The sequence below is a fragment of the Urocampus carinirostris genome, chromosome 13, assembly GCF_059441175.1.
Source record: "Urocampus carinirostris isolate Australia breed hairy pipefish chromosome 13, RoL_Ucar_1.0, whole genome shotgun sequence".
NCBI classification, from domain to species: Eukaryota; Metazoa; Chordata; class Actinopteri; order Syngnathiformes; family Syngnathidae; genus Urocampus; species Urocampus carinirostris.
In genome coordinates, this window is record NC_142361.1 from 19639455 (window position 1) to 19657966 (window position 18512).

Below are 18512 nucleotides of genomic sequence, written 5' to 3' on the forward strand. Positions count from 1 at the left end.
TTCGCTTCCTTTTTAATGATTGAGATTCCCCTTATTAAGCGATAATAAAGCATCAAGCACAACGCAACAACTATTTACTCACAGCAAGACAGACCATGTAGAATAAAAACAAAGATAAGTTGTGTACCCAAGTTTATTTACCAAGTAAAGTACACAAACAATTCCTTCAGTATATGTCTCAGTTATTTTCCCACTTGCAGGAAATTAATTGTGGCTTGTTATACTTAACAGTGTTTTTTCCCGTACACCGGGTTCGTACAGGTGCTTAAAATGCTTGCAAATGCTTGAATTTGAAATTAGTGGTTTCAAGGTTTGAAAAATGCTTACATTTTGAGTGGAGTGCTTGTAAATGTTTGAAATTGTTGCCATGTTTCTCAACAAGTATGCTTAAACATGACGTTGACATTGCTCTCTGGTGGCTTCGCTTTGGCATTGCATTTCTTCTTCCCTCGTGATTAACGGTAGCTGCCATTAGTTTTGATGGCATTATCCTGTGAAGTGTCAATGCCCTCTACGCGTTGCACCCAAAAGGACTGGTGCATGTGGCACCTAAACATGGCTCTGGGAAATGTTTATTCGTGCAAGGATTACTTATTAGTTAGGGATATTTATTATGGGCCATGCAAGAAAGTAAGGTAATATTTCCCAGTGATACATTGTAATGAGAACCAACTTAATCTAAGTAGTTAGCGCGCCCGCGGCACAGTTCTGAGGTCATGGGATCAAATCCAGCTACTAGCCTTCCAATGCGGAGTTTGCATGTTCTTCCCGTGTTTGCGTGGCTTCCTTCCGGACACTCCAGTTTCCTCCCACATTCCAAAAACATGCATGTCAGGTTGATTAGCCGGTCCAAATAGTCCCGAGGTGTGAAGAGCAAGTGAGCTGTCTGTCTCTGTGTGTCCTGTAACCGGCTGGCAACCAGTTCGAGGTGAACACTGCCCACTGCCCGAAGATAACTGGGATGGGCCCCTTTCCACCAGAGGGCGCTTAATGGGTTGTAAAATTGGGACAGGTGTGTCCAAATACCACACACTTAGTTACTCCGAGGCTTCATAAGGACATTTTGGACAGAACCCGTCGATTTTCTGAAAACCTTTACAGGGAGGGATTTGTCTTAAATTTTTTGTTTGCGATTTACCCAAAGATCTAAAAATCGCATGTCTTCATAAATGCACATGCATGATTAAGAATCTCATATGTACTGTAAATCGCACATATAGTTATGGATCTGGACAATATATCATTCTCTACAGATTTCTTCTTTTAATCGTACTCAAGTAATTGCAAAAAATCTATTAGAAAGTCCTTAAAAGTGCTTTAACTTGGCCATGATAAAAGTGTAGGACATCCAAAATTAGAATTCCATTTCGGTAAAAGTTTTCCAATTTCGGTTTTAGACTAGCACGTGTTTTTTTTTTAATTATCATCATTATTATTATTATTATTATCTCATCTCATCATCAGCTGCACCGCTTATTCTCAGTAGGGTCGCGGGGGTGCTGGAGCCGATCCCAGTTATATTCGGGCAGTGGGCAGGGGACACCCTGAACTGGTTACTGGTTATTATTATTATTATTTTTATTATTATTATTAGTATTAGTAGTAGTAGTAGTAGTACTAGTAGTAGTAATAATAATAATAATAATATTCTGGACACGGATTGACTTTCGTACGTAAATATGCAAATATATCACTTTTTAATATCAAAATTATGGCATTTTGGAAAGTTTGGCCACTGCCTTTGATGTATTCAGTTGGTGCACCAAACTATTACTTTTTTTGATGAAATTCAAATTGATTTTTACTAATTGAAACAGGAGGTCCCTCATTACGCTTCTAAGTACCGGACTAGTGCGCCCTTCTGCGCGCTTGCAGTTTGGGTGAGGACCATGCGCGAGGAGGTGCGCGGTGATGGAGTCCAGGCAGCGGGAGAGAGAGTGCAGAGAAGCGGGGAGGGAGAGAGCGAGCAAAAGAGGGGATCACATTCTTGGTGAGGCATCACAGCACGACAAGAGATCCCATCTAGAGCTTGTCAACCGGAGAAAGACCGGGACGAGGAAGGTAGGAGAACGACATACTTCCAACTAATTAGCCTCGCCCTACTTCATTAAGGGGGGGCTTCTCTATTCAGTCAACTCCCGTGTGGTTTGGGGGGGGTAACTTGAGAACGGTTTTTATTTTAATCATGTTGCCTAGATAACTGCATTTTTTTTCCCACTTAAACTTTGTTTTTACAGGTATTTAATTACTGCTTAGAAAAAATAAACCACATACCCTTTTGGTTTTACGTGAATTTCAATTAAAAGTGGTGACAAATAAAACCAGGGTTTTGCAATGTGGTGCACTAAGCTGAGGTGCCTGGACCTGGGTCATTGGAATTTTCTTGTAAATATATTTTTCAGTAGTTGACAGTCTGTTTAACCCCACTTCCACTAATTAACTTGGTAATAACATTACAACAGCAAACAGTATGAAAGTAAAAACATAGTGATAACATGATATGCATATCAAACTCTGTGCCCTTTGCGCTAATTAGTAACAAATATACAGAAGGTAATCAACATAGCCCTGAAGATTGTTGGCTGCTCTCTGCCCAGTCTGAAGGACATTGCTGGCTTGCTAAACCGCAGTAGAGCTATCACTATGATAAAAAAAACTGTTCTTAACCCTGCCACCACCTCTCTGACCTGTTGCCCTCTGGTAGGCGCTACATGTCCCCTAAAACAAGGAATAACGGGCTAAGAGACAGTTTCCTTTCAGGATCATCAACACCCTAAACAAGCACACAAGACTAAAAAATACATATCTTGCTTATGTATAGAAAATGGGCATTTATATCTCATTTTTTCAACTTATTTTTGATTGATGTTGCTGCACTATTGTTCTGTTCCACTTAGAAGTCTCCATGCACTAAATTGCAAACATCATTGTCTATTGATTTAACATTTTTTAAATCTTATTTTTCTATTAAGTTATTTGTTTTTCCTGGAATACCATGTCTAATCTCATTGTATGATCACTACATTGTTATCAATGACAATAAATGTAATTCTAATTCATAGAACCGTTTAATGTTGAGTTTTATGCAGAATTATTTTTTTAAAAAGTTGAAAACAGTTTTTGAAAGTTGAATTTTGGACTTTGGTCCAGTCCATTTCAGCTGAGTGGTTAGGGCATCCACAGAACATTTCTGAGGTCATGGGTTCAAATCCAGCTACCAGCTTTCCTGTGTGTAGTTTGCATGTTCTCACACATTATAAAAACATGCATGTCAGGTTGATTGTCCGGTCAAAATTGCCCTTTGGTGTGAATGAGCGAGCGAGTGTCCGCTGAGGATAAGCAGTGCAGATATGCATATATATATATATATATATATATATATATATATATATATATATATATATATATATATATATATATATATATATATATATATATATATATATATATATATATATATATATATATATATATATATATATATATATATATATTATATATAATGACCTACAGTATGTAATGAACGCTCTAGCTCTAAGGATTACTTTGTAATTATTTTGCCTATTTTAACTGTCAGTCTTTTATCTTATTCTTTCTCTTTAAAGTTTTTATCACATTATTCACCCTGAAGTGTCTACCCTCGCTGTCAGCAATGTTTCACACCGTGATATCAATGCCAGTATTCCATTCCACTCAATCAAATTTCATCTAATTCAATTCAATTAAAAAAGTTACTCTAAGTTTGAAAGAAAATGGAGACCCCTGAAGTTAATACAACATTTTGGGTCATTTTCTGTTCTTGCCGTAATGTATTTATATAGCGCTTTTCAAGTCAATAAAGACCTCTCAAAGCGCTTTAAAGTGTGCTTCACACTTACCCATTCACACACACTCACATACCCTTACCTCTTCACAGTCACTCAATCGAACTTTACTTCCTAAGCTACTGCCTCCCCTAAAGTTACTGCCACCCTTTCACGGTCCTTTCTCTTCACTATTTAAAACACTCTTTCTCCTTGGCTCCATGCTAGTTTGTTGTCTTCCATGTCACGTCTTAAGCAATCTTGTCTCAGCGTCTTGTTATACTGAACCCTTGCCTGCCCTACCAGATCCAGAATACTGCCTGACGAAATTTTGAACTGTCACCCTCACTGTCTTACTGTTTTGACTAACTAAAACACTTTATTGGTGTAATTATATAGAGATTCAATTATTTTTAGAGCGCATGCGTGACCAGAGGTGTCAGGTGAACTCTTATCTCAGGTAGCTGCACTGTGACTCTAGACCTGCCTTCTGGGGAAGCAGCTTGCACCTACTCACTTATTTATGCTTCTGTAACATGATGCTGTTAGTTTAATCCTCTGATGACTCCACAGTTTTTAATGGTGAATTTATGATACCTTGTCTGATTTTATTGCATATGTTACGTTAAAAAATAAATTGAAAATGAGAGTTTTTGGATGCCGAATAAAAAAAAAAATGGTGCTGTGTTTTTACAATTCTGGTGCAGTATATAGCAGGCTGCATTAGAGCAATTTTATGAATATTCATTTAAGAAGTAGACATGCGAAGACATAACAAGGAAAGATTATGTAGGATTGAAAAATGAAAATACATCTCACAAGCATTTCCATATATTTAATCTACAGTCTTCAGTAGGAACCAATTTGACGGGTGCCACGAGGGGTTTAGCTTTATCAGGAATTTACGTTTTTCTTCTGCACTACATCTACACTGTAAGAAACACAAACATATTTCACTGTCCGTATAATATGTTCAAGAGTGTTTTTCATGTTTTCCTCCAAAAATAGTTAAATAAAATGATATGCTGTACAGTCATCCCTTGTCTTTGTGGGAGTTACTGTCCGAAAAGAACCCGTGATCGACAAAGTCAGTGAAGATAACCTTTATTTTATTACAATTATTATACAATTTAATACTCTATTTTATACTGAAACCAAAGAACAAAGTCCTTTTACAGGCTTAATAATTTGTTCAACAAATAAAAGTAATTTTAAAATTGTAATGGCTTTTATTGTTTATTGTTGTTTATTCTATAAAGTATGACAACATTGGATGATTTCTCCTTTCAGAAGAAGTAAAACGAATTAAAGGTAAAAATGTGCAAAAGGAAAAAAAAAAAACAATATCAATGATATATAATAAAATGTTGGGCAGCACGGCGGCGCAGTGGTTAGCGCGTGTGTGGCACAGTTCTAAGGTCTTGGGTACCTGGGTTCAAATCCAGCTACCAGCCTACCTGTCCGGAGTTTGTATGTTCTCACCGTGCTTGCGTGGGTTTCCTCATGCATTTCAGGTGGATTGGCCGGTCCAAATTGTCCCTAGGTGTGAATCAGCGAGCGAGTTGTCTGTCCCTGTGTGCCCTGCGATTGGCTGGCAACCAGTTCAGGGTGTCCCCTGCCCACTGCCCGATGATTGCTGGGATGGGCTCCATCACCCCCGCGACCCTACAGAGGATAAGCGGTGTAGTTAATGAGATGAGATATAGATATATATACCTATGTATATATATAGTTTATATATATATATATATATATATATATATATATGTATATATGTATATATAGTTTATATATATATATATTTTTTTTAAACAACTGTGTCGTCAAATAATGAGCGGTAGGACTGTTTAGACAATCCAAATGCAGAACACTATGTACGATGCAAAACCGTGAAGAAGCGTAACAGTGTAAAGTGAACCACGCTATAGCGAGGGATTATTGTTCTTAAAAATGAGTTGAGTTGTTATTTTTCTCATTTTATACACTATAATTCTTATTTTGGTAAACATACATTTTAAAATTAAAAATATTTTGTTTCTTAAAAAATTATATATTGAGCAAATTTTATTGTATATTCCGGACTATAGCATGGACCTAAAACACCCAAAGTTGCCGGAAATTTCAAAAGTTCGCCTTATAATCTGGTGCCCCTTGTAAAACCTGATATACAGTATAGTATATAAAACTGGAAATGCATAACTGCAATGAAAAGCTTCTAATTATGGTAACCATTTGTGAATAATGCAAGTTAATTTAGTTGTGAAACCCAATTTCCTAATATTTATGATCTATAAAATATTTTTTCGACATTTTTTAAAATGTTTTTTAATGTAATCCTCACCCAGACTGGGCCTACTAGAGCTGAGAAAATATTGCACAATATTGTCTTTAAATCTTATTTTTAATGATCTGTGCAAACAAATATCGTGCCATCGCACCTGTCGCCCCTCTCTCTCTCTTTGCATTCCTGCAGTCTATTTGCTGCTGCTAAAACTGCATATTTTTGCCTTTACAAATGCATCAATATCAGAAGTCAAATCCTGAGTAGCAGCAAATTTGAAATTCCCGTTTGACTGTTTATTTGTTAACCTTGATCGTTTCTTTGTTCTATAATTGGTGATCACAGAGAACTTTTTTTAAAGACAAGTAGATAGATAAGTAGTCCCAAACGGGTAGCAAACAAGGAACATAACTGCAAAGTGCAGAAAATGGAATTGTAATTCAATGAAAGTCAAATCAATTTCTCATATAAAATGAAAGTATTATTTTGACAATTGCGAGTTTTATGTCAGCCAATGTACAATATTTTATACAAATATTGTAAGGATCCTAATCCAACAATTACATAAGTTTAATACAGAACCTGCCCTACTTACAAACGACAATTCCGGAAAATCGTTTGTAAGTTGAATTTGTTCGTAAGTTGCTATAGTGCAACATTTTGAATGGAATGTCTGTTTAAGGTTTACTACATAAGTATGTTTAAGGCTTGTATAAGTGACCTGTAATTTTTAGTAATAAAAGGTAAACATTTCATAGAATAATATGCTCTATAAAGATAAATAAAGTGAGGTTTTACCTGCTTTAGAAAGATGCGTTTCAAGAGGTCCTCCTCCGTGGTAAGAAGTTGCCGAAGAAAAGCGTTCCGACCATTTTCTCAACCACATCAAGCTTTTTTATTCCACTTTCATTTCAAAAGAAACAGCTCGACTGTTCTTTACACTTTACACCAACCGTATTGAATGGACACACGAGATATTAAATGTAAAAAGAAGTTGTTAGCGCGCTGGAGAAAGTATAGACATAGACGGTATAGAATGTTTACAATTGAACTTGGAAGAGGAAGCGGATTCTTTTTCTTCCGGGTGGATAATGGATGACCTCTTACAGTGCCACCTCACACCGGTAGTAGCGGAAAGAAGCACTACAGTACTGTCCTGTACTCGGAAAAAGGTGCACACTATATAAAATGTAACTTACAGCAATGTCCAGATATTTTTCGAACATCCCGAAAAAAATGTCCGTATCTAACGTTTTTCGTAAGTACAATGGTCGTAAGTAGCTTTCTTCAATAAGATAAAATAAAATGTAATAAAAAGGGAAAATGCTTATTTTTGGTATAAAGGTAGAAGTGAACAATCCTGGCTTAATGACACTTTTTTCAAGGTACCGTCCATTAAAAAAATACCAAGCGTACACTCTTGGCCAAACTGCAATCCTGATTGGGGGCGGGTCTTGCAACTGGTTACAACAGTCCGCAGTTGGTATTCAGCTTCTAACAAGAAAAACAATATTCTATTAATTCTAGGCTTAAAACACAGTTCTATTGTAATAATAGTAGTAATAATAGACTGTAGTTTGCAATAATCTGTGGTCTGTGCAGCACTTTGAGAGTCCTTGTGATTAAGGGCTATACAAATGAACAAATAAATAAATAAACATAAATTGAACCTTTTCTGCACATCAGCTCTTTTACACCTTCCCCACCTTCTAGTGGCGAGAAGAAGCATTTAGTCACTAGTAGTTTAACAAAAATCACAACTTTTGATAGTAATAAGCTAGAGACTTGCTTTTTCTGACGTACTCAGAAATTGAAGGCTTGTGGGTCGGATCCTAATGTTTGACACGTCTGACTTAAAGCATAATGATTGCAATAAGCTTGAAGCTGCAACCGTTTTCTCATTTGCTATGTTGAGAGCGTACATGCCTGACTCTTGGCCTCTCCATCCGTCACTCTCGTTGAGCATTGCACTCATGAAATTCATTCAGAACAGAAAAAAAAAATCCAAAATGGAGAGTCCATATCTGACACGCTGACTGACAGACTCAAATGGAACACAATATGAGGAAGAGAGGACCGTGCGTTATGAGGTCTCGGAGAGAAGGCGAAGCAATGTGAGCTCAAGGAAGGACTCGAACCTTATCAAATTGGAAGAGGCGGTAAAGGGTCGAGCGGGGAAGAGAGGGAAAAGCGATGTACGATGTGGAAAAACTTGTTTATTTTCTGCTGGTGTTAGCTGGCGTGGTGCCTGTGATAATTCTTGTTGCTTTGCCATGTGCAAGTTGTGATGAGTCTTCCTCAAAGAATTATAACAAACGAAAACTCTTTGGTCCTGCAGAAACCACCAATGACAAAAACACAAAAAGACACGCCTATGTTGCAATCTGGCACTATTCTCCACAGTATCGTTGAATATAACTGGAGAAAAATAGGAGGTTTAACAGTACTTTTTGGAATGTTTACAACATACTCACAATAATTCAAGTAGCAGTGGAAGTTATCCATCAAAAATGCTACACTTTTCCTTCCGTCAGATCAGCATGAATTCAGGTCGCTTAAGTTTCCTTTAATCTTCGAGGAACAATAACAAGCAAATTGGTCCAGTACTACAGAAACCACCAACTACAAAAACACAAAAAGACACGTCTGTCTTGAAACCCCGCACCATTCTCCTCAGTATGGTAGCCTTGATGCTGTTGTCTAGAAATATGGGGCCCACTTTTTAAAGCAACACAAGCCTCATTTTCTTTTTTTCTCTTAGCACAGTAATAAATAAGTGGTAGCTTTTTTTTTATCACATCTTGAATGGTCACATGATTTGAAAACAGGCTAATTAAAAAACCCGGTGCAGAACAGAAAAAACGACGCAGCTGAAAACAACGTCAGGTATGCGGGGTCACAGCGCTGTTGCTGTTTTGTAGCCAAAGGTGTCAAAGCCCAAATTCTCAAGGTGTGTGCCAAGCTTAAAATGTATGAAACAGATGTAAACTATTCATTTTTTGAATGGCTATCGAGGTTTGTGATTTTAAATCCAGGGCGTCTCGTGCAAAAAAAAAAAATGTTCTTAAGTTGATTTTTGTTCTTAAGTTTCAGCACGTGCTTTTTTAATCAGGTGAGTTCTGTAATCCGGTATAAATGGTATTTGTATCTGATGAAAACAAATCGTGACCTTATTAATATTATCTGCACTTTTAAGTCAAGTCATTTTTATTTGTATAGCCCTTAATCACAAAGAGTCTCGAACGGCTGCACAGACCACAGATTATTGCAAACCAGTGGGACCTCGCTACTTCGCGGTTCCACGTTCGCGGGTTCAGAGCTTCCGAGTCTAAAAAATAATAATAATAAAATAAAATAAAATAAAAAAAATATATATTTTTAATTTCAAAAAAAATTTTTTCAAGCATTTTGAGGGGGCGTGGCTACTTCGCAGATTTTCACTTTTCGCGGGTGGTTTTGGTCCCCATTAACCGGGTCAAAAAGTAATAATAATAAAATAATAATTAAAAAAAATTATAATAATATTTTTTTAAGCATTTTTGAAGGGACGTCGCTACTTCGCGGATTTTCACTTTTCACGGGTGGTTTTGGTCCCCATTAACCGCTATAACCGATGGATTACTGTAATTACACCATCCCCTGATCTAAAACCTACATGAGGGCAAGGAAAAATTGAAAAACCTTAGCACGAGGAATACCCCTTTTACTGCTGTAACTTACCTGAATGATTGATTTTGCATTTGTAGTTGCACTTTGAAATGTACCATTGAACACATCATTAGATGAGCATGCACAACGAAATAGGCGACAAATTTGTATAGTTGATTAATCATCACATATGGTTTGGAATGAATGCATTGGAATACATGCAATATTATAAAGATTCACAATGCTAAAGGCACAGTGTGTACTAACATGCAAGTAGTAAAAACAATGTAATTGATTAAAAAACTATACAGCGGCCCCTTTACATACAGGCTACATAAGTTATGAGAAAACCGTGATTCGAGTTGTCTTTCAAGACTTTCGAAATGATAGAGTAAATGGTATAGAAAACTTCCCTCAAATATGATATAGGACAAAGTAAAACAAGTACAAATAATTTAAAAAATACTTGAGTACAGTAAAAAAGTATTAAAATAGTAGTGGTCCTTTTACATATGACCTACTTTAGTCACAAGATACAGTATTTGGGATACGAGGTGTCTTTTGACCAAAAATCCTCCAGACAAAATCCAAGTAACAGGAAGTTCCAGGCGCTACCACTAGAGGCCGCTCACCGCCAGCATCAGCTTGTCCGAGGCATGTGTGTTTCCTGCTATACATATCTTCTGATCCCATGCTTGTGGTGTGTTTTTTCACTTTGATTGTCTCCTGTGCTAAATAAAATAAAATGATCTGCATTTATATAGCACTTTTCAAGTCGATGAAGACTTCCCAAAGCGCTTTACAATGTGCTTCACATTTACCCATTCACACACACACTCACACACAAATAGCGGCCGTGCAGCCAAAATATTTTTTTCTTGTTATTTTTCAAACTTGTCTCTGCTCGAAAAAGAAGGAACAGACAGACAGTCAGACAGACATATAGACAGTCAGACAGACATATAGTCAGTCAGACAGACAGACATATAGTCAGTCAGACAGACAAACAGATAGATAAATAGTCAGTCTGTCTGTCTGGGGATATGTCTGTCTGTCTTTCTAAGCAGGGAGAATGAGAGCGAGGAAGAGAGAGAGAAAAAAAGGACCGAAAGAGTGAGAAAGGGAGAGAGAAAGAGAGAGACGGAGATAGAGACAGAGGGAGACAGACACAGTCATACATACAGACAGACAGAGATATAGTCATACTGTCTGTCTGTCTCTGTGTCAGACACACACAGACAGACTATTAACTTTCACCTCCACCTAATTTCAGTTGTATGTTGTCATTAATTCACCTAAGCAACCAAGCAGGACTGAAAAACACCTGTTAGAATGTTGTGTAAAATAGAGGCGATTATCCTGCCCATTCAGTAGGCAACAGAAAGCATCAATGTTGGTAATTTCTTGTCAGTGATTCTGTTGGTTTTATAAACATATGAAGTTTTTTCTTTTTTTTAAGTAAGCTCGGAATAATTTCTTGGCAATCCGGTTATATTTTGTTAACTACTAACAGGCCAAGTCAATGCTGGCAACCCACCTAACGTAACGATGATCGTGACCCGAATGAGGGTGGTTGAACAAATCAATGAACGCATAACATAGAAATAAAGCAATTTATTCAAAATAACTAGAATTACAATCAATGCCAACAACAGTGTTGGGACCAATAAGCTACAAAGGAACGCATTCCTGGAACACAATTACTTTTCTCAGTGTAAGTACTGTAACGCGTTGATAATAGAATTTAGTAATCTAACTGTCATTACTCCATGGAGCGTAAATGTGTTACTCATTCAATGCAATCTTCATTTGCTGAATTATTCAGCATCACTTCTATGATCACATACAACTCTCCATCCACCAGGGGTTATGGGGCTACCTACAACTGAATAGTTATCGTGTTGTCGTCTCAGGCAGAGAGTACAAGGAGAGAAAATTTCTCCTAATGCAGATATTCTCCCTACCGTATATTTTCACATCTACGGCAAATTTACAACTATAAAATACACTCTTTAGCTTTAGGTACTTGGGTTGTGATGTGGCTGCAGTTGGTGGAATGGAGTGCGAGGTATTGCACAGAGTGAATCAAGGAAGCAAGGTTTTGGGTGCTCTGAGGAGAGTGATGAACAACAAGAGTATGAGTATGGATGTTAAGAGGGGACTGTATGAGAGAGTGATTGTGCCCACTGTGTTGTATGGTGCAGAGACTTGGAGCCTGAATGCAGATTTGAGAAGGAAATCAAATGTTTTTGAGATAAAGTGTTTGAGGAGTATGTTAGGAGTGACAATATTGGATGGATTGAGAAATGAAATTGTGAGAGACAGAACTGGAGTAGTAGTGGAACTGAGCAAGTGTGTGGATAAGAGAGTACTAGGTTTGTTTGGACACATGGAAAGGATGGATGAGGAGTGAATGTTGAAAAGGATCTACAGAGCAGAAGTAAATGGAAAGAGACCAAGAGGAAGGCCGCGATTGGCGTGGATGGATGGTGTTATGAGTGCACTGCAGGAAAGATGTCTAAATCAATTGGAAGCTAGAGCTCTTGTTCGTGATATGAATGAGTGGAGAGGTGTTGTAAAAGGATAGTGGGATGTTTGGATGCGTTCTAAGGGATGGGCAGGGCACCTGTATGATGCGGCAGGGGTAAACCAGTGAAAGCTGTCGGGCTCTGCTGTTGAACAGAAGAGTGTGTTGTGTCACCCTGACCTGAGTGACATGGCCGCTTTCTTGTGTCCTGTTTCATCCGGAGGGGTGAAAGGATGACCAACTTAGGTGCCGAGGTGCCTAACTTGTTTGGGTGTTTGGGCATTTGGGTTGGCCAAGGTCCAAAAATGTTTGTGTATGTTTTTGCTATTTTTTTCCCCTTTTTTTCTTTTCTTTGTATTTGTATGTGTTTGTCTTGCTGTCGGTCACCCCTCTTGAGGGATATGACTAAGGTAGATAAATAGAAAACACTCAAATCTGGGTGTCCGCTTATATGCGCATATTTGGTTTTGCGTTACGAGAAGCGAATTGTAGGCAGTGGTTGGGGAAAGGGCGTGACTTATATTTATTTGTTTCAATAGTTTTGCTGTAATTTTAGATTACAGATTCTAACATATTCTTCAAGGTTATACATTTTTAAACTTGATTTTATAAGAAAAATATATCAAATGAGCCAGTTTAAAAATGATTTTACTTCATTATGTTTCCCTTTTTTAAGTAATATAAGAAACATTCTTAAAATCAGCAAAATTATTAGCAAGAATAGTACTTTTATTTAGCTATTTTTTGCAGTTGCAGCTTCCTCAAACAAAATCCGTTGCAAAATATATTTCATTATGAGTAGTTTAGCATATCAAAAGAATAGTAATCTGCTGCCACCTATGGATATGGATGAATATTACAGGTCTGATCACTCGAAGATAACAAATATATTGAACAATGGCACCCTTTTTTTGCAACGATAAACTTTTGTGCAGCATTCTAAATGTGGTATCACGACACACTAGTTGAAAATCCCTAGTTTAGGACACACATATTTATCCAGTTACAGTGAGTATTTGGTTGCGGTGAGGATACCTTTTGCACGCAGACACCACAGTTCTCAGACAATGGAAAAATGGAGTTGTGATCTGAAAATATGACCCAAATTAGATAGAAATATTCAGGGGCACGTTGTTTTGCCCAATTTGACAACAGCTGCTTAGGCTGGCATTGTTGGGCTATGTGCCAAGTTTGAAGGAGAAGAAAGAGATGCAGCAAGAAACTGACGAAGACTAGAGATGACAAAATTACTCATATTCAGTTTTACTTGAATATAAATACCTTTATTTGTGCAAATATATGAACCAGAAGTCTCTTTTTCAACTAAGTACCAAAGTACAAGCTAAAAAAGTTTAGTTAATAACAAAGTAAGTATTTTTTTTTTTACTTTTGATTGAAGTAAACCCAGAATTATGCTTAACATATCATATAACAAAAAATATGTTCCTTCAATAAGGGTTATCTTGCATTTGGATATACAGCATTTGAGTGTGGATATTGAAAAGCATAACAAACTATATACTTATACTTAATACCTATACAGCCATATACTTACTGTATACTGTCACGGAACCGGACTAGGAGGCAGGAAGGGTGAACTCAATTGCGTAACGATCAGTTACCTTTATTTAGAAAATAAAAGTTGTCCAACACGCAGGGACGAAAACAAAACAAAAACAGGCTTACAGGCAAACAGGAACTCAGACTAGGTAATACTCACAAAACAGGCTTAAAGGTACTAACTCAGACAAACGGGCGTGACAGGTCTTCTTCGAGTCAAACAAAACAGAACAGAGCCAAACAGAACAATGCAGAACAGAAAAATGATCTCGCAACCGGCAGTCCCAAAACGAGCCCTTATGAATCACACACGTCATTAAGACAATCTGTGTCAGCCGGTGTCAAGGGGCGGGACCAGTTGGTTGTCATGGCGACCATACAAGACATGACATATACTTAATATTTGCGTCCTAAACCATGAGTAAATTCCCTAATGTTTGTTAGCGTTTATGTCAAGTCTGCTAAGGTAAATGTGTGTAAAAAAAAACAACACTCTATAAATATTTAAATATAAAGTACAATAGAAGTAAATCTTCTTTTTCAATGAACTATTTGTCCAAAGCGTCAACATTTGTGAATATTCATCAATTTGTATTTTACTCCGAGTTAGGAGTTACTCACAGGTCACAATTGATGCTTTTATATCACTTAATGAAGTGTTTTACGCCAAAGTATATTGCATTGTACGTACTGCGACTTCATAGTAATCACCGTCGCCACAGGTACTGTGTAGGCTGTACAGTCTCCCGCTGTGTTTTATAGACTTTGACTGTGTGTGTGTACACCATCACAGTGGTTCCTGGAACCGTATCCAATGGAAGTAGATAGATGTGAGAGTAACAACTTCTACTTGCTTGGCAGCTATTTTGTAATCATGCGTCTATCATTGAGGGGAATCTTCGGCTGAGCTTCGTTTTCAATGAGCCAACCGGATTGGGATATCTTCATTCCAAGAGCGTTTGAGTTAAAAATAATTTACAATACCGAATACAGTGGTACCTCTACGTACGAATTTCATTCGTGCTGGAAGTAGCTTTGTAACCTGAAAAATTCGTAAGTAGACACACCTTTTGAATGCAGTAATCCGTTCCAAACCCCACAAAAGTATGATTTATATTTTTTGATAAATCATAAAAGAGCATCCGTACATGAAACAAATCCATGTTACAATTAGATTACCAGAACATAAAACATCATGTAAATAAATAAGGAATAAGGAAAAATTGTCATTTAACTTTCAAATGGCCTCTTTGTTTACTGGTCCTCAGCAGTGTTTTTTGCCTCACGTTTCTTGAAACACTGATCCAATGACGTCTGCTTTTGTAGGATTTTGACACTCACGATAACGAGCGATAGCCCGACCGATCAAAACTTTTTCTGGGTTATTTCTCTGAACCAATTCTGAAACATCATGGAATTTTGCTAAAATGTCTAAGGTAGGGCTAATTGAATGATGGCTCTTCGTAGCGGTATCACAGTTGACTGTTTACAGAGCAGGACGAAATACGAAAAGCATGCCGGGATCACCCATCCGCATCGGGTTCCCAGGTAGAACTCTGGAAAACCGTGATTCGAGTTGTATTTCAAGACGGCAGATGGCAGCGCATTGTGTACTGTATTTTAGACTTTGTATCCTGAAACACCTTTGTAACTAGAGGCAAAATTTTCCAGTTCAAGTACTTTGTAACCTAAAATTTTCAAAAGTAGAGACATTCGTCAGTAGAAGTACCACTGTTTTTGGAAACGGAGGATAGTGAAGAAAATGAAAATCGCATTATTTCCCATTCATTAAGTCCATTTTGCTTTTTGCATTTTGTTATGTTAACATGCTTGTTTATATAACAGTTTGTGTATTTTTCGTTTGTTTAATCCATATAATTTTTTTAATGAATTGAGTTTTATTAAATCAATAGGTGGTGCCAAATAATACACCTTGAAATTAAATTTTACTATGGGTATTATTGTTCAAACATAATTTTTAACACGAAACACATAGTCTGCTATATCCGACCAATCATTTTGTCATGTTCTAAATAAGTATCATTCATTCATTCAGTTTCATTCTTTCATTGTGTGACCATTTTTTGTTATTATTTTACAGGTTAAACAGCTAAGATATGTCAGCATAAACTTTAAAATGTGGGCCTTTTTACCAGGTTATATTTTCTGTTTTACTAGATAAATAAGTTGAATATCCAATTGAAGAAGAAAACCTCACAAAGTATTACAACTAGAATTTCTTTTTAAATTTAACTAATAATAATAAAATAAGTCAAAAGATAGTAATATAGATGCACAAATATTGGTAATTTTGAAATATATATTTTTTTACCTTGATAAAAAATATTTCAAATATGGTTGGATCCCTTAACCACTAGGGTTTTAGAGGAACCATTTCCTGTGGTGTGAAATAGTCAAATTTAAAACAATTTTGTTGACCACATGCAAGAACTGTACTGAACTGTTTCATTTAACCACATTATATATACAATACACAGGGATATACTACATTTAAAATGTATTATGTGTATTAAATAGTTAATTTTAAGTATTATTATTATTATTATTATTGTTATTATTATTTGAATCTCAAATAGGGCAAAAAAGTAGCACTTTAAAAGAGTAAATTGTTTTAAATAATCAACTGGGAGAACAACTTTATTTCCCTGTAAAAAGCTCTATATTATTAGCTGTATTTTATAAAATACATTATAACAGCATTTTTGCACCATGTTTTTGATTGTATAATAATTGTAAAAAAATAAATGATTCTACACAACGGGTTTTGCCTCTCACTGGTTCTTTTTGGAATGTAACCCCTGCCTAGTGCATTCAATTTTGTATATTTACTTCTCTCCTGACATTATCTCCTTAATATATCTATTTATCTAGCCGTCATGTGGATTTCTACATTGCTCTAACGGGAGCTATAATTAACTGGAAGGAGGGATACCTTGAGTTTTATCAAACTACCTGAAGGATCCAGTCTGGATGGAGCACTGGAGGGGGCGGCAGTAGCTCAGGAGGTAGAGCGCTCGTCCGTGTTACATGTCGAAGTGTCCTTGGGTAAGACACTGAACCCCTAATACCCCCAATAAGCAGGTTAGCGCCTTACATGGCTGCACGGCCGCTATTGGGAAATGTGAAGCACAATGTAAAGCGCTTTGGGAAGTCATTGACTTGAAAAGCGCTATATAAATGCAGATCATTTCATTTCATTTCATGGTGTTAAGCTGGTCTCTTGGGAATTTTCCACTAGCTTCTGTGCTCCGTACCTTATATATAATCGTCAACTATTTCGAAAGCGCGCTTGTTAAACCATGACCGCGTTACTCTGCCATGAAAAGCTCAGAGTAGTCTATTTTATCCATTGTATTTGTTTTATTAAAAACCTCAAACTGCTTACTCTAGCACTTGTTTTTACCTGTCTCGGTTTGCAACCCAGATTTTAGTTCAAACAGGTTGAGAAATAAATGTCTGTTTTCCTTCAGTATCTTGTGAAAAACGGAAACATTTCAAGGATGTAACTTTATTACCCAATTATGGCGCGCATCTGTGACACACATCTACGTCTTATCCGCTGTCAAAATGTCACCGTGTTCGGATTGTCAAGTCATTTACGGAATTTTGCCGTGTCAGCCCTTTCGTATCATGTCATGTTAGCGATAGAGAGATCAGCAGGGGGAGACGGAAGTCATTTCGCAGCTCGTCAGAGCGGCACTGTACCTCTGTCGAACATTGAAAAAGCTAAATGCCTTTTAATCCGTCTGATCGGTGTGCTAATGACTGACATATTCTTCATGAAAAAATAATAAAAAGAATCCAGAGGTGAAGTCCACCTCCCATTAACAAAAATACTTCTGTGGTTAGAGCTATTCAAATGCAATGGATCTGAAATCAATAATTTGGAGTGCTGGAATCCTGAAAAATGCCTTTTGCAATATCCCACTGGTTCGAGATACATCACCTCTTTATGCAGCCTTAATCAAACGTTGCTCCTATATATGCTTTTAGACCCCCACTCATTAAATAAATGTAGGACTCTATTATGATGTACTGTGCTTAGTGGGAGCCTTATGGGTTTTCAATGGGCTAAATTTAACAGGTCCTTATTGCAGGAAACAAGCGAGTGTTATAGAAGTACCGCACACTTGAATCAATTTAACGTTCAAAATAATTGTATCCATCTATTGTCGGATCATTTTCCATTATTCGGGTACTTGTGTTCACTCTCCCACATTTATTGGCATAAAAGCCAAAATTGGTAGTGAAATTGAGTAGAAAAAAATATAGCAATTGAAGCAATATGGAAATATCAAGATTTTAAAAAGCCATATTGTCATAGGCCTCGCACAATATTAAAAGCAGCAAATCTGTTTGTGCCATTGCAGTAATGGTTGATTAGTTAACAATGTGCAATTTGATTTTAATCAGGCATACTTTGGCCACTTGCACTAACCACCAGTGAGGCAATTGAAGCTGAGCCTCACCGGTCATCATGGAAATGTAAAACAAAAAATATATTGAATGGCTTTATTTATTCTTAAGGTTATTTCTCATTTAACCTAATGAGATTTTTTTCCCAAACTGCTGAATTTAAACATTAAATTAGGAATATTATTAATACAATTACAGTGGGACCTCGCTGCTTCACGGTTCGACGTTCGCGGGTTCAGAGCTTCGCGGGCCTAAA

At 36.9% G+C, this 18512-nt stretch overlaps 1 protein-coding gene across 1 annotated transcript in view; it reads left to right on the forward strand.

Moving 5' to 3' along the window:
- Positions 1 to 1992: 1992 nt before the first annotated feature.
- cdh23 (cadherin-related 23) overlaps positions 1993 to 18512 on the forward strand; it is a 330854-nt gene continuing 314334 nt past the window's right edge. Inside the window, exon 1 of the mRNA XM_088350886.1 lies at positions 1993 to 2061. The gene's annotated coding sequence lies outside the window, so the exon portion shown is untranslated. The remainder of the gene's footprint in view (positions 2062 to 18512) is intronic.